Source organism: Pinus tabuliformis, chromosome 4_1 (genome assembly GCF_031772625.1).
Source record: "Pinus tabuliformis cultivar Carrire ecotype Pingquan chromosome 4_1, CPIR1, whole genome shotgun sequence".
NCBI classification, from domain to species: Eukaryota; Viridiplantae; Streptophyta; class Pinopsida; order Pinales; family Pinaceae; genus Pinus; species Pinus tabuliformis.
This window is the reverse complement of record NC_142303.1, coordinates 497,843,257-497,860,291: the sequence shown is the minus strand read 5'-3', so window position 1 is coordinate 497,860,291 and position 17,035 is coordinate 497,843,257.

Genomic DNA, 17,035 nt, shown 5'->3' with positions numbered 1-17,035 from the left:
GAACTTTTGGACTGATGTTGTAATTTTTGAGCATAGCTCGGTGTTTGTTTTTGTAAGCCAGTTCTGGCATGACATTAGACTTTTGATTATGAATAAAGGCAAGCAGATTTGGATCTAATTCTGAGCTTTTAAGGGAGCTATAGCTCTCAAGTTAGGGCCCAACCTGAGAGCAATAGATCTCCTCTTCTTGTAGTGTTATTTACCTTTCTTTCCAGCATTTTGTTTCCTTGTTTTGATATGCATTTCAAAGAACACAGTTTGCTGATTTGATTCCTTTAATAAGATTGAGTAGGATTAGCTTATGGTTAAATTACTTTCAGCTGCTTAGATTAGGATAGGAGGTTTGTAATCCACTGGAGCTCCAAGAAAAGGTTGTTAGTGCCTCCACTGCCATCTCTGTTTAGGGATTGGGGTGCAGTCTATACCAACCACCAAAAAAAACGCAGTCTTTTCTACTTTTATGCAAGCTGCAACACAGTCGGTTTAATCGTGGATCCTTTCATGCATTTTTCTCTTGAGCCATACTTCGTTACTACAATTCCATGCACGAATTTTCTTCATGATTTACATCGTTTTTCATTGGTTTAATAGCACAGGTAGCACTGGTTCATGAATTCTCGTTTTTGGTGCAAGACATAAGTAATTTGTTTTATTTACACTGCTCCATATCAGTCCACTTCCTTCTTCTTCTTCTTAACCTCTCCTCAAGCCACCTACTCGACCTATGTTAAGCTCGTTCACCTTCCAACTCTTCCATTGCCCACGTAGCTTCATCTTTTTGACCTTTCGTTGATCCCATCCTTCTATCCACCAACCACCTCGTGCAATCTTTCTCCATCCTGGTTCTCTGCCCCTGAGTCATCAAAAGCTCCATCTCCACCTTACCTATCCACCCATACTGTTCCATCACTTCACCATCACCCAAAACTTCCACTTACAGCACATCCTGTAGAAGTTAGCAGACTTCCTGTAGAATTCCTTAGTTTCTTGTAGGATCCCCTGCAGACATCCTGTAGAAGCCTGCAAACTTGGTTGCCGAGCATTTGAACGTTGTAGAATTCTGTGGACTGATGCTAGGGACCCTCTGGAACCTCTCCTATCCCTCCTGACCTTTCCCAAGCTTTCTCTCCCTTCGCAACACCTCTGCACAGCCAAACCCTAATAAGAAACAAATTCACAATCACTCCATCCACTTAAGCAAAAATACAAAAACAATGTTCTTTTCCATGGAAGTAGTTTGATTTCATGCATTTCACATCACTAGAAGTAATGGCATCATTTTTAGACATTTGCACTCTCACTATTGCATCATAGAGGTTAAACTAGTCAGATTACGGTTTACTAGGGTTTCCATGCTTTGGTTGGCTTTCAGTTCATTTTTGCAAAGTAGATTGATTTCCTCTGAGATAGCCTTCGTCCATCATTTAGAAAGCTTCTTCTAAGAGCATATAGAAGTTGGCTTGAGCCCTAGCGGACTTGTGCCAGCTGACCAAGTGACAGCTGCGACAAGAGCTAGTACTTGTGCATACAACACCGTCGCTTCCAAGTTTGTACGAACTACCGGGTTGATAAAATTAGAGATAGAAAGCCCCAGGAGTTGTAGCATTATTGCTACAATACTGGAGCCCACCACCAATCATTGTCATAATGCGATGTTGGACCATGGTTGAACATGCTTAATCATGGTCAATTTTCATATCAAGGAAATCTTTGTCACATTGCGACGTTCGACCATGGTCGACCATGATTGACCATGGATGACCATGTTTTCTTTTATAAAACATGGTTGAACATGGTTGACCAATGTTAACTATGATTGAACATGATTGACCATAGTTGACCATGAATATCATATTCAGACAATCTTTGTCATAATGCGACATTGGACTATGGTTGAGACAATAATTGATTTTCATATTGAGACAATCTTTGTCACAATGTGATGTTGGATCATTGTTGACCATGAGTAATCATGGTTAACTAAGATTGATTTTATAAAATATGGTTGTTCATGATTTACCATGATTGAATTTATAAAACATGATTGACCATGATTGGTATTATAAACCCAAGGGAATAATAAACATTAGGTTTTAATACGAAAAATACAAGGGACTATAAACCAAAGTGAATAATATTAAAACCTAGGAATATGAACCCTTAGATTATTAAACACAATGGATTGATATTATAAACCCAAGGGAATAATAAACCCCATGGATTAGTGCTAAAACCAAAAGGGACTATAAAACATGGTTGACCATGATCAATATTATAAACCCAAGGGAATATAAACCCTAGCGATTAGCACTAAAAACCCAATGGATTATAAACCTAAAGGAATAATATTAAAACCTGGGAATATGAACCCTTAGATTAATAAACCCTAGGGTTTTATATTATAAACCCAAGGGAACAATAAAACTAAGGGATAAAAATTATAAACCCAAGGTATATAAACCTTAAGATAAATATTATAAACCCTAAAATAAACATGGTTGACCATGGTTCATTTCCATTTTGAGACAATCCTTGTCACAATGCAATGTTGGACCATGCTTGACCATGATTGGTTTTCATATCAAGACAATCTTTGTCACAATGCGACGTTGGACCATGGTTAATTTTCATATTGAGACAATCATTGTCACAATGTGATATTAGACCATGGTGGACTATGATTGACCATGGTTGACCATGATTGATATTATAAACCCAAAGGAATAACAAAGCCTAAGGATTGATATTATAAACCCAATGGAATAACAAAGCCTAAGGATTGATATTATAAACCCAAGGGAATAACAAAGCCTAAGGATTGATATTATAAACCCAAGGGAATAATAAACCCATGGGGTTATGAACCCAAGGGAATAATATTAAACCCAAGGAACAAATATTATAAACCCAAGGCATATAAACCCTCAGATAAATATTATAAACACTAAAATAAGCATGGTTGACCATGATTGATTTTCATATTGTGACAATCCTTGTCACAATGCAACATTAAACCATGGCTAAGACAATGATTGATTTTCATATTGAGATAATATTTGTCACAATGCAACATTGGACCATGGTTGACTACAATTGATTTTAGAAAATATGGTTGATCATGGTTGACTGCGATTAAATTTATAAAAAAATGTTGACGATGGTTAACCATGATTGATATTATAAACCCAAGGGAATAATAAACCCTAGGGATTAATACTAAAAAAACAAGGGACTATAACCCTAAGTGAGTAATAAAACCCTAGGAATATGAACCCTTAGATGATTATACCCAAGGGATTGATATTATAAAATGAAGGGAGTAATAAACCCAAGGGATAAAAATTATAAACCTAAGGTATATAAACCATAAAATAAATATTATAAGCCCTAAAATAAACATGGTTTCCTATGCTTGATTTCAATATTGAGACAATCCTTGTCACAATGCTACATTGGACCATGGTTGATCATGCTTGGCCATGATTGATTTTCATATCGAAACAATATTTATCACAATATGATGTTCGACCATGGTTGACCATGGTTTATTTCCATATCCAAACAATATTTGCCACAATGGGACGTTTGACCATGATTGACCATGGTTTGCCATGTTTTGACTTTATAAAACATGGTTGAACATGATTAACCATGGCTGACCATCGTTGACCATGATTGTCCATGGTTGACCATCATTGTTGATCATGATGAAAGGGATTTTAATCAAGGTTGATCGGTTGATGAAATTTATCCATGGTTAATCATGGTTGACCATCATTGACCATGGTTGATCATGGTTGACCATGGGTCACTGTGGTTGACCATAAAGATATTGACCATGGTTGACCATAGTCAAGCATGATTAACCATCGTTTATCATGGTTGACCATAGAGACATATCAAGATAGCCAACAACAATTAACAACACTTAACAACAGTAAACAACAACCAACAACAATTAACAACATATCAAGACAACCATTGTCACAACCAGAGGTTGGACAATGGTTGACCATGGATGATTTAAAATGAAAATATCAAATTAAAAATTAAAAATGAAAAGAGATTATAAAACATAACACACACACACACACACACACACACAATTGTGAAATATAATAAAATATGTTATCGAAAGAAATGATGATTCATAACTATAATATTTTTAAGTTTAATTTTTATATTTAATTAATAAATATACAAAAACTCAAAAACATAATATCATTGGGATAATGGCACAAATATTATGGAATTGAAGAGAAGGGATGGCTAATGAGCCCTGGAAATGGGTAACTATATGGACTCATTTTGCCTATTATTCTCATTTAATCCACAATTCTCCATAGTTTTATGCATGCTTTTGAATATATTTATGTTAATTGTGTGAATGGGAATAGTCACTTTATCACAAGGTCCAATACGTGCTTATTGCATATTTTTGGACATTTTTAGACCAAGATCAGGCATTTATGGGTAGATCGGCAGCCAAATACGAGGAGACAAGGCTGAGGATTTGTAGGAGGGGTGTCTACTACACTAAATGACCCCTTCCTCGAGTTCTCCACCATCAGCTCGGAGTTCTACAACCCACCGAAGATGATTTCAAGGGGCAACCGAGCAGGTCTAGTGAAGTGGTTGATTAACTGCAGTTTTGGGCAGCCAAGCTCCTAAAGTTAACAAGGACTATTGGGGGTCCTCGTATGCATAAGTAGGAAGGCTTCAAGCCTCGGTAGTTTAGTCATTTTGTTAGTCTATTTTCGCACTTTAGTGCAACTCTGTATCAACACATTTTCGAACTTCTTCTTGTAGACAATTTTTGGGATGTAACTATTATTTTTTTGATCAATGAAGATGAATCCAGATTTGCACTAGCTCTGATCTTTCTTAGGAGGTTGTAGCTCTTTGGGTTGGGCCCAACCCAAGTGCCAGTACCTCCTTTGTGTACATTTATGTGTTTTTCTTGCATTCATAGAATAATTTATGTTATTTAGGTTAAAATCTTGCTTCATTTCTTAGGTTGTTTTTGATAATTAAGATATTTGTTCATGCTTCAGGTTAATTTGACAGTTTGGTAACAGAAAAGATCCACAAAAAGGCTACCAAGCAGTTCTTGATCTCATTTTTCCCTCGTTGGGATCATGAATTGAGACCAAGGTACACTTGCTGCCACAAAAACATTGTTTTTGCCTTCCAATGCAGTCACTGGTGTTATATTTTAGGTTGGAAAAGTTGATATCAGTTGTGTTTCCATGTTTAGATCTATTCTTGCTCAGTTTTCATAAGCTCTCTTGTGTGATTTTCTATCTATGAACTGTTGTTCATCATATTTATGGTTTTTAAGAGTAGATTAGGTCAAAATAGATAGATCTCTATTTTTTAGTCTTTGTTTGGATCAGTTTTTGGAAAGTAATGTGCAGAACACCTGTAATACATTCCTACCTACCCTTCCTCCATCATACAACCTGCTCTAGTCCCTCACTCAAGATATCTTCCCTTCATTCGCCACACTCTCCCAACTTACCCTAATTTCTACATTTTTGTGCAACATTGCTTTCTTCATCCTTGAACAAATCCAACCATCTTCATCACTCCTTAGCTTTATTTACCAGGTCCTGCACCTCTTAACATACTTATCTATCCTTCATTTCCACTTCCCCACCATTTCTCCTCCATCAATATTCTAAAAAATCACTTTCGGCATGTTCCTGTAGAACCTCCTGTAGAATTTCCTGTAGATCCCCCGTAGCCTCTTGTAGAAGATAATGCGAGCAGTTTTTCGAGATCTGAGCATGGTGGAAATATCTAGAAGGGTGCTAGGGACCCCTTAGGCCCTCTCCACACCTTCCTAACGCCATGAAATGCCCACTCCATTTTCTTTCACCAATAAACCTCTGCACAATAAAAAATAGTTAAAACACATGCATAATAATTTTGCATAAAATTGCTCAAAAATACAAAAAGATGAATTTCCCATATTTTTCTTCAAAAATAGCTTAAAAAAATGTATTTTACCTCTGAAATAGTCCATGGCATCCATTTTAGTAGTTTTACATCTCTTTTATTGCACAAGTAGGGTTAGTCGGTGAAACTAGGGTTTGTTAGGGTTTGCACTTCCTTTCATCTTTCATCTTCTTTCTGCAAGTAGACTAGCCTCTTTTGAGTTAGTTTTCATCCATCATAGTTAAAAGATTCTTCTAAGAACTCATAGAAGTTGGCTTAAGATCCTAGAGAACTTGTGCCAACTGATCAAGTGACAGTCTGCAGTAACAGCTAGTACTTGTGCATATAGCACTGTCGATTCCAAGTTTGTTACAAACTACCGGGTTGATAACAGTAAATATAGTGACATGAATTCAGCTAGGGTTTCCTCCACCTACAACTGCAAAAATGTGTTCTATACATGTGCTCCCTCCTCGCCCAGCGAGAGCCTCGGGCCACATCTGCTCTCCTTTTTTGGCACCTTATGGCACCTGGCATCGAGTTCGGTTTTGATTTTCTTCTACCCATCACTTTTTATCGATGAGTATGGAGGAGGACTTGGTAGACTATACGGATGACCCAGATGATTCAGTTCCCATTTGGACTACTAATCCTTCTCCACTGTCAATCGCGTCACCATCTGCTCTCCCTGTTAATTCTATCAATAACCTTAGGGACGGCTCCCAGTCTTACCCTACCTGCCCTAGCTCCTCGCATCCAATCATCTCCTCACCTATGGAATCCAATCCCTAGACGGGTTCTGATTACTCTCCCCCTTCTCTGGCATCCCTACATTTCTTGGCAACTTGTTTGGATACAACTACCCCCTCTTATCCTCCAGGAAATGTTATTACTTTTCCTTATGTTGGCTTCCCTCTCAACTCTCCTTCGGAGCCAAGTCATATGTTCCCTTCCTCAGTGTGCCCTATTGAACCTCCTCTATCTCATTCTACACCCTCCTCCCATCAGGATACTGCACCCCTCTCTTTCAGTTTTTTTGAAGGCCCTTCTACTGACCTGTCTGCATGTGGTTTTGATCCTAGGGTTGATGATGTTTAGGATAACCCCCATGAGCCCTCCTCCACTCCTCAGGCAGACAAGTCCTCCAAGTCTGCGAAGAAGTCTAAGTGTGTAAAATCTAGGAACAAGGGAATTTTTCTCTGCTTTTGGGAAGGGCTCCAGATGGGGGATTTTATTGACACTACAGACAAGGTTTTGGTCGGGAGAGTGTGTGGTCACACTTACTCTAGAATAAGATTACGACAATAGATCATTGAAATTTGGGGGCAGGTACTCTTAGAACTGCCATCGATCACTACTCTCTCACATGGGTGGTTCGCTCTCCAGTTTCAGCATGCAGATTATACATCTTGGGTGCTCTCAAAATATTGGCACATTGAATTGGCTCTTGTCCTTCCCAAGCGGTGAAGTCCTATGTTTGACCAAGAATGTGAAAAATTCAGGGGCTGGACCCATTTGGGTTTGCTTACTGAGTTTGTTGCTTCACTTATGGTCTGAAGACATCTTCTTCCCATTGGAAATGCTCTCAAAACCTATCTAGATTACGAAAAATATTATATTTTTTTGGGCAATATGTTGCTCACCCGCATTCTGGTCCATCTAGACACCTGGGAGGGTTTGGAGGAGGAAATTACTTTATTTTGGAAGCATTTTACTCATATCCAGATTCTTGACTATGAAGGGGTGTCATTCAGATGTAGACACTTTTGTAAGGTGGGGCACTTGTACAAGGAATGTCTATTGGTTCTATCATCCTCCCCCCATGAGAATGCACAAAAAATCATCGGATTGGAAAACCAAATTAGTTCTGAGGACAAGTGGATTCCCAGAGAACTTAGCAAGTAGTCAAAGAAAAAATTCTGGGAGAAAGGGAATGTGACAGAGTCGGTTTGCCCTCCCTCACCCCCTCTTACCAGGTCTAATGCAACGACCACAACAATGCTCTCATCAGGTAATCCTTCTTCCTGTACTTCCTCCATGACTCAATGTTACATGTCATATGCATCCTCATCGCGCCCTCTGACCTATCCATCGTTTATTCCTCCCCCATTTTCTCCAACATTCCTCCATGCTTCTCTAGCTATTCTCCTTCATTCCCTTCGATTGAGGCTTTGGATGCTTCATGTCCTTCTCACTCCTACAATTTGCGCTCCTTGGAAAAAATTCCCTCCTTGGACGTCTGTAGAATTGGTAGACATTCATCCATTTCTAAAGCCATCCATCAAGCTAGTATAGATGTGGGTCAAGGAAGAAAAATTTCTATTGACAGGGTTCTTAGAGCAAAGAACACCCTATATTCTCCACACCCCCCCCCATGAAGTGGCTATCCCTAAATTTCCACAGGCTAGCTAGGCCTACTAAAAAGCTAGCCTTTAAAAGACCCTTCGACACTGAATTGGTGGATGTGATATTCCTACAAGAAACTCTTAGACTTATGGACCAGATTATCCTCGCTCTGGAATCCCTTATCTATGGTTGGCAATTCCAAGTCCTTGATGTTGGAAGGCAATCTAGGGGAATTGATTTTGGGTTCAATCCATGGTCTTTCAAGCTTATTAATATTTGGGGATGAGTTGGTTTCATTGACGCAGACATCTTCTCATCAGACTTGGGGAAGGAACTAAGTTTGATCAAAATGTATGGTCACTGTCATAATCGGACTACTTTTTGGGACCACTTCCTCAATTTATCTCTTTTGCAAGCAGAAAATATCATATTGGGAGGCGACCTCAATTTTTCTATGGGCCATGCTGAGTCCTCGGGGCACAATTCTTAGATTGATCCCCTATTTGATTTTATGGAACAACTCTTGGAAAATCATTGACTCATAGACATTCCAATGGCTCGGCCTCAACCTACCTGGAGGAACAGAAGGATTGGAGAGGCCATGCTGGCTCAAAGACTGGATCATTCTCTTATCAAAGAACCTCTTATTTGGTTTCTTTCTATCTAGAGACAATGGGAAGGATTATGTGGACTATCTGACCACTCCCCCATTTACCTTGAGATCGTTGGTCATGCTCGCAAGCCTAAAGCCCCATTTACGTTTAATGCTACCTGGTTAAAGGACATGGACTGCATCAAATTGGTCTTGGAATTTTGGAAGGATCACCTCCTTGATTCTAGACGGTTTATCACTGAAGGATTTTCCAATAACCTTCTTAGACTTAAGATATTAACCATTGATTGGGTCAAAGACAAAATAATGAAGGACGTATATGCCTACACTCTTTCTCTAATGCAAAGTGTAAAAGGTGTCTGAGGATGATCAACTCAGCAATGTTGTTTGTTCTAATGCCCAAACCGATCTGAATTTTGAAAAAATGATTATCAGATAGATGAAAAATGGCACCTCCTCCACAACCATTCTCTTAGGCAAACCCATCAAAATAAGCCCATGGGAGACTCCTATCTATGAATTCAAGGATAATAGTTCTCTAAGGTATAAGTCGGTCATTGTCTAGAATGCTGGTGTATAAAGATATTATATGTGCATATGCCTGTGACCAAAGAGGTTCAATACCCTTAAAAATAGATTTGTTATGAAGCAACCAAATAGACCAGCAAACAATAATAGGGAGGTTCCTAATTTTAGCAGGTTGAGAAGATTTCCACCATGATTGCTAGGCCTCAAGGGTGGATTACCACTGTCATCTTAAGGTAATTGAGAGCAAAGATAGAACCAGAGTCTAGAAAGGTTGCATGGAGGGGCAGTGAAGGAAAAGGTGATTAATCGACTTAGATGTTTTTTGGTAAAGGATGTACCAGGTAGGTCCATGGAAAGAATTCCTCATTAAGTTTTCTCCCATAGGGGCTTTATATCATAGTACAATCCAAATGAATAGTCTAGTACGAGGTGGGGCCTTCAACATCCACAATGCACTCTGCCACCAGTCAATAGCAGGGGGCTTATGAGCAACATAAATGATAGTATACCCTTCCTTTGGAGTGTATTTTCCATGATGAGCATGAACCCATATGAGTTCATCCTCCCCATCAGTAATCCTTACATGAGTTTTAGCAAGAGAATTAATGTATTTGATCCAGTCTTGATGCCAAATGTCAGGCATGTCTAATTATAAAGTATATTTCCAAGCCTAAGAAAAATATTAGTGTTCTTTGGATTTTCTATATGAGATAGATATGATATAACAGCATTAGATAAAAAAAGTATGAGATCATGAGGAATCCTATAAGCATTACCACAACCGAACCATGGATCCATACTAATGCGAACAGAGGAACCAAATCTTATTCTCCATATCAGTCCATCACAGATGAATGTTATGGAATTTAAAACAGCTCGCCAAATGGATGAGATATTGGAGTTGTTCTAAGTAGGGAGTCTGACCCAATCAAGGATGTGAAGAGGCCATATATATTTCTGATAAACCACCTCTGTCCATAAACTTTTTGCAGTGAGGACTTGCCAACCCATCTTGGCAGCAAGCGCTTTAGAGAAGGAGTCAAGATTCTTCAGTCCCCAACCTCCCCATTTCTTGGGTAAAGCAATCAGATCCCATCTGACCCACGCATAGATGTGGCCATCCTATTTCCCTTTCCATAGAAATATGCAACACATTTGTTGAATTCTCGTCAAAATACCCTTAGGTATCCATTCCATGGACATCCAATAAACTGAGTGGCTTCCAATACATATTTGATTAAAACAAGATGACGCACACTAGAAAGATATATGTGATGCCAAATATTCGACCTCCTTTCAATATTGGCCACTATCCAGGTCCAATCAACAATTTTATAATGGAGGGGTTTGAGCAGAAACCCAAGATACTTGAGCCTTTCATCAAAGGGTAGAACTGCATAGGGAAATCTCTGGTGAGCATAACGAATCTCATGTGGCGAGCATCTAGAAGATGAGATTGTAGATTTCCTATGATTACACTCCATACCAGTGGCTAGACTGAATAATTTCAATATAGAAAAAAGTGTTGAAGAATCACCAATACCCCCATTAAGAAATATTAAAACATCATTGAAAAAAAGAAGATGTGAAATAATGCAATTATTGGTGTTCTTAATTCTCTACAGATGACCAAGCATTTGTTCTTTAGATATGAGCTGACTCATACCTTCCATGACATGTAGAAATAGGAGGGGGGACAAGAGACAACCAATTTAAGGCCAAACTCAGAATGGAAGAAAGGGGAGGGTGATCCATTTATAAGAACACTGTATGAGACCTTGGTAATGCAACACATAATCCAATTCATGAAATTGAGGGGGAAACCAAAATGAGTAAGGAGTTTTCTTAGATATAACAAACTAGTATGATCAAAATCCTTTGATAAGTTAATCTTATGGATCATTCCCTTGAGTCTTTTAATAGTGATAGAGTGTAAGATCTCCTAAGTAGTACCAATAAAATCATGGATTTGATGGTGATTTAGAAAGGAAAATTGTTTAGATGAAATGTGAGGGGACAGAATAGGTTTAAGATGATTAGCAATGATCTTGGCAATAATCTTATAAATGCAGTTATAGAGGGAGATGGATCAGAAATCGTTGAAGGTCTGAGGGGAGTTAGTTTTAGGTATAAGAGAAATGAAAGTCGAGTTGAATGCATCATACATTTGACCACTGATTCAACAGTCCTCAATAACCTACATCAGATCTTTCCCAATTAATTTGAAGAAGGCCAAGTAGAATTCAACCAACCATCCATCTGGCCCAGGGCTCGTATCCTTTTTAAACCATTTTAATTTTCCCTCCATTTCCCCCATAGAAACATGCTTATTGATATCTTTGGTTGTGTCATTATCAATGAAGTGAGGGAAGAGGCCATCCACCCTAATAATCTCGGCTAGGGAGGCTTCCTGACGGGCCTTGTAAAGCTGACTGAAATGTGATGAGCTGAGTGATGCAAGTTGAATGAAGGTTTGGAATCTCTAGCCTTCCTCATTATTCATCGTCCATATGGTATTGATATCCCGACGACCATTTTCAAATTGATGATAGAACTTCATAGTATCATCCCCTTCTTGTAACCAAATGGCTCGACTCCTGAGTCGCCAAGTTTCTTCTCTATCTTTTAGAATCCTATTCCTTTCGGCCTCCAGCTCATTAAGATGGGATTTAGCTTCAACAAATGTGTAACCTCTCCCATCAACATCTTATAGAATAGCGAGATCAAGTTCAATATTGACAACTCTAAGATCATCATTAACTGGTTCAACAACATATCTATTTGTCATGCGCACACACTTAGGAATATTATTGATGATGTTTTACTTTTAAAATCACATTTTGATTCCATTTGTTGTCATCACATCTACAGGGAACATGTTTCTGACTGATTATCCAAGGAAGCCTCGATCCAGCCTAAGGGTTTATTACTGATTCAGTAATAAAGGGGACCTAACTTCTATGAGTGTTTCCATTGCCCATACATTCATCAAAGGATTCAGGGGGCAGATAGGCCCTGATTTCATGGTTTTTTTTATTCTGAGACAGACTTTTTCTTCTAGTACAATGGTTTCTTTATGTACATATCTATATCAAACTTGTAATTATGTAATTCCCTGAGGGGTTTTTTGTATAAGAACATCTGAAGATGGACTGCCGCACTATATTGCATTTTCTTCGCAAAGCATCTACAATATGTAATTTTCAACTTATTAATGAAAATTACTATTTTGCCTTGGGGAGAATATATATATATATATAAACTTGATATTTATAATAACATTTCTTCATATATATACAATTCATATTAGAAAATAAATTTTAAAAATGTCAAAAAAAATGCCATGAGTATATGTCTATAACTCTAGGTATGATTAACATAGATTCATTTCAACTTTGGATTTCCCAAAGCTATATATATATATATATATATATATATATATAGTGTAAAAAAAATCAGAAAAATAAAAATTTTTACATTTTGAAATATTTAATCACTTAACTTAATAAATCTGAATTTGAATTTGAAGTTAAAATAAATATTACTCACCATCACACTACCCATAGGTATTTATTATGATAATGTTAATACCATGAAATACATACTATGTTGCCTAGTATCAAATATATGTCAAATTAGATGTCAATACTATAACCATGTCATGACATACAATAAATTATCGATCCAACAATTTATTGTGATAATGTTAATACCATGAACTACATACTATGTTGCCTAGGAACAAACATATGTCAAATAAGATGTCAACACTATAACCATGCCATGACATACAATAAATTATCGATCCAACAAATTAACTATGAATCAATATGTTTAGCTACTTTTCGAAAAATAGTTGTTTAGCTACTTTTCGGAAAATAGTATATATGAACATGAAGAAAGAAAAATAATTTCATTTCCTTGGTTTAGTAAATATTTGTTGTTTACATATAATTTTACTCCAAAGACAATTTTGAAAAATTGTCATTGAAACACAATTACATTTAATATTCCTAATAAATTTATGATGCCATTAATATTACACTCAACCTCTCACCAATTCCTAATAAATTTATAATGCCATAAATTTATTTTGTTTGTTTTAGCAAATCCAAAAAAAATATAATAAAAATAACAACAAAAGATTTTTCTGTGAAGATCATATGAGACATCATTCGTCGAGTCGACAAATGATGTCTCATGTGATCTTGGCCGAAAAATCTTTTGTAAACTTAATATAGATCACATAAGCCTAAACTCTACTATAAAAACAACAACATTGAAATGAGTATGAAATTCAAACCAAACATATACAAAATTAATTACAATGACAATTTTTATATCAGCAAATATCAAATATCCCAAATATACTGCACTGTATAAATTTAAAAATGAATTAAAACGTAAAAAACAGGTATACAAACTATCAACCGGTATGAAAAACATGAATTAAAAAAAACATATATCAATATGTATATTAATTTTTATCAGTGCCATTTGGTCTGACAAACTTTATGTTTATTATTAAATATTAACTAATTAAATTTATAAAAATAATGATTAATTTTGTAAAAATGAGGAGAGAGTTTAATTCTTGAGTAAAAATAAAGAATAGGCTTTTTATCAACAGCATTTACTAATGAGGAAAGGTCTTTACAGGGAAAGAGTTTAATTCCAAAGTAAAAATGAGAGAAAGTCTTTATGCCCAATCTAATCTAACTATTCAATATCTTTGTCTTTCCGTTGAATTTCAATTTTCTCTTTTTCTTTTTTAAGTTATGTAAAATTAATAACTTAAACCATGTTTTTCTTAACACATTATTTTGATTTAATTGAAAAGGGAGACATTTGCTAATAAAACATATAACACATATTACCGTGTGGCTAAATGAAATAATCAGACTTGGCAATACGAGAAAAAATCATGTCGAATCTCATCAAGCATAGAACAAACATCCACTTTCTAGCTGAAAGACTTACATTGGAAATGCCAAAGTCGAAGTTATTAAGAAGAATCAAGGGTGGTTGTCATACGACTGTTAGTTATAACTTTGTCAGTCAAATGTCAAAATGAAAGGCCAAAATGTGGATCCTACTACAGAATTCGCTCATTTCCACTTGTATGGTTATAACCTCGCTTGGTCACACAAATTTAGATATGCCAACGGATTAGAAGCGAGGACTGGGATGCATTAATCCTTTCAATATCATGGCCGCCTTTGAAGCCAATTCTAGTCAATATTGAGCAGCACTGACTTAAATTCTCACGTGGAGCTCTCATCAGTGCCCGGGTCCTCTCTGGCTCATCGCACCCACAGCTTCATCGTATTGAACTCCAAACGTTGCTTTCGCTATACTAAAAGTTCTACTGAAATATCAATTAAATATGGAGCTTATGTTCAATGGGCATAGAAGCCAGTTGTTCATATTCGGGATCATCTACCATCCATATCACTTTTGAATGTAAAGTTCTATCACAACACATGTAAAGTGTTTGGCATGTGTATAGAAATTACCCGTAAGGAAAATCTATCTTCTTGAATTAAAAATATTGTACAAAACATTGTATTAGCTGATATTTTGAGTTTAAACTTTCACAACCTGCACACTATTATAACAAGGGCCGCAGGCAGCGGTAGTCCCTGCCGGCTATGAAGAGCCCCACGCTCTACCTGTACATCAGCATTGTAAAAGTAGTCATGTTACAGCTAAAGCTTATTACATCCATACAAATTTGAGCTTATAAGCTAAAATAAATTTGGTATAAATTTATGAAGACGATTCTGGATGGCAGCATACGCTATACACAGGTATTAAAGGCATCAGTGCTATACATAGGTATTAAAGGCATTGGTTCTGCCGGTTGCAAAGTTCATGCCTAAATGAAATAGGCTGGAATTTTTATTTCATTGATTGTATAACACTAAAAACAACTTCAAAATATTTCATGCATAACATAGTTTTAAGATATTTCATATATAACATAGTGACTAAAAATAAAAATATAAATATTTGCAGGTAACCAATGACTTCTTGGCTCATGGGCTGTGCACTCGTTAGGGAATTCAGGTCGCATCCAACTTTGTCATTCAATATTCCTTCCATTTACTTGTAAAAGGTTTTCTTAATATCTGTGTGGGAATGCCGAGAAATCACGTGTCTGCACAACTTGATCTCCTCACTCATAACTTACAGGTAAAGCTATGTGGATTGTGTTCAGTGATAACATGACAGGTTGAAGGGAAAACGTCATTAAATTTTGATGAGAGAGTAGGCCAATGAATACCATGAACACTGGGAACAAACAATACTTATCAAGTATCATGTTAAGAATTTACCATCGGGGAGATGAAAGCCTTGCTTAGATGATAGAAATTTTACCATTCGCCTGAGCTGCATTAGGAACAAAGAGGGTTGGCGTAGAACAAAAGTGGGAAACTAATCATTATGGTCACAAAAACTAAATCATAATAAAATGGGCACATTAGTTATCATTGTTGATGCATGAAAAATAAATTATAGTAAAATTGGCACATTCTGTTAGCATTGTTGGGGCGTGAAGGAGCCGGCCTCACCTAAAGTGTAAGTTTAAAAGAAAAACAAGAGACAAAAGGAGGCCGCAACCTCTGTCTGTATTGAAACCTGTTGGAATGTAATTTCAACTGCAGCAACAGTTGAAAAGAAATCGCACTTTCACCTGCAAACAATCCTAGCAGTCCATCTGTCTTTATTCCAATGGGTATTATTTGTTTCGGCTTATTCACACCACCGCCATGTGTCTTTTCGCCCTTTACCTGTTTGTATTCCCAAAGGAGGAGGAAGATCAGATCTGGGCTCTGCGCAATAACTGCTCACCTACAGCATTAAAAAAGAAGCATGGCCGAGAAGGAAAGTATCAGCCTCGAGCCAGCCGCAGCATTTATCCGTCTTGGGTTTCAGCACAACCGACTCAACAAATACAGCAAAAGATCAGATTTGTTCATTATGTGCAGCAGAGACTCTGTCAGAGAGTTGAGGCGGTTGATGGATAAGTTATGACCGCTTCCTGCACTATATATGTGTAGACACAGCAGTGTAGAAAAAAGTGAGATATAAAGAGCAAAGGGGAGCATGAAGCAACGTGAAGTTTTGCAGGGCAATACGCTGCAGCGCGTATGTGCTAAATGAATGCAGACACAGATTGAAGTGCCTCTGAAGAAGGCATGTTGGTGAATCCCTCTGTTAGAAGGAGGATGCTATTTGTGTGGAACTGAAGCGTTCCTGATGTAATCCCTCTGTCAAGAGGAAGATGTTTTTCAGCATAGTTTGGTGAATCCCTCTGTCAAGAGGAAGATGCTCTTCAGCATAGATCGGTGAATCCCTCTGTTGAGAGGAAGATGCTCTTTAGCATAGATTGGTGAATCCCTCTGTTAAGAGGAAGATGTTTTGTAACAGTAGTTGAGAAATCTCTCTGTGTGAGAGGAAGACAAATTTGTATCAGTTGATTTACTGTTTATAAATAGAAGTTTCTTTTTGCCTGTTGCTGTTACACCGTAAGTCGAAAAATACTTGACGTCAAAAATCACCGTTGCTGTTACACCGTAACTCAAAAAATACTTGACGTAAAAA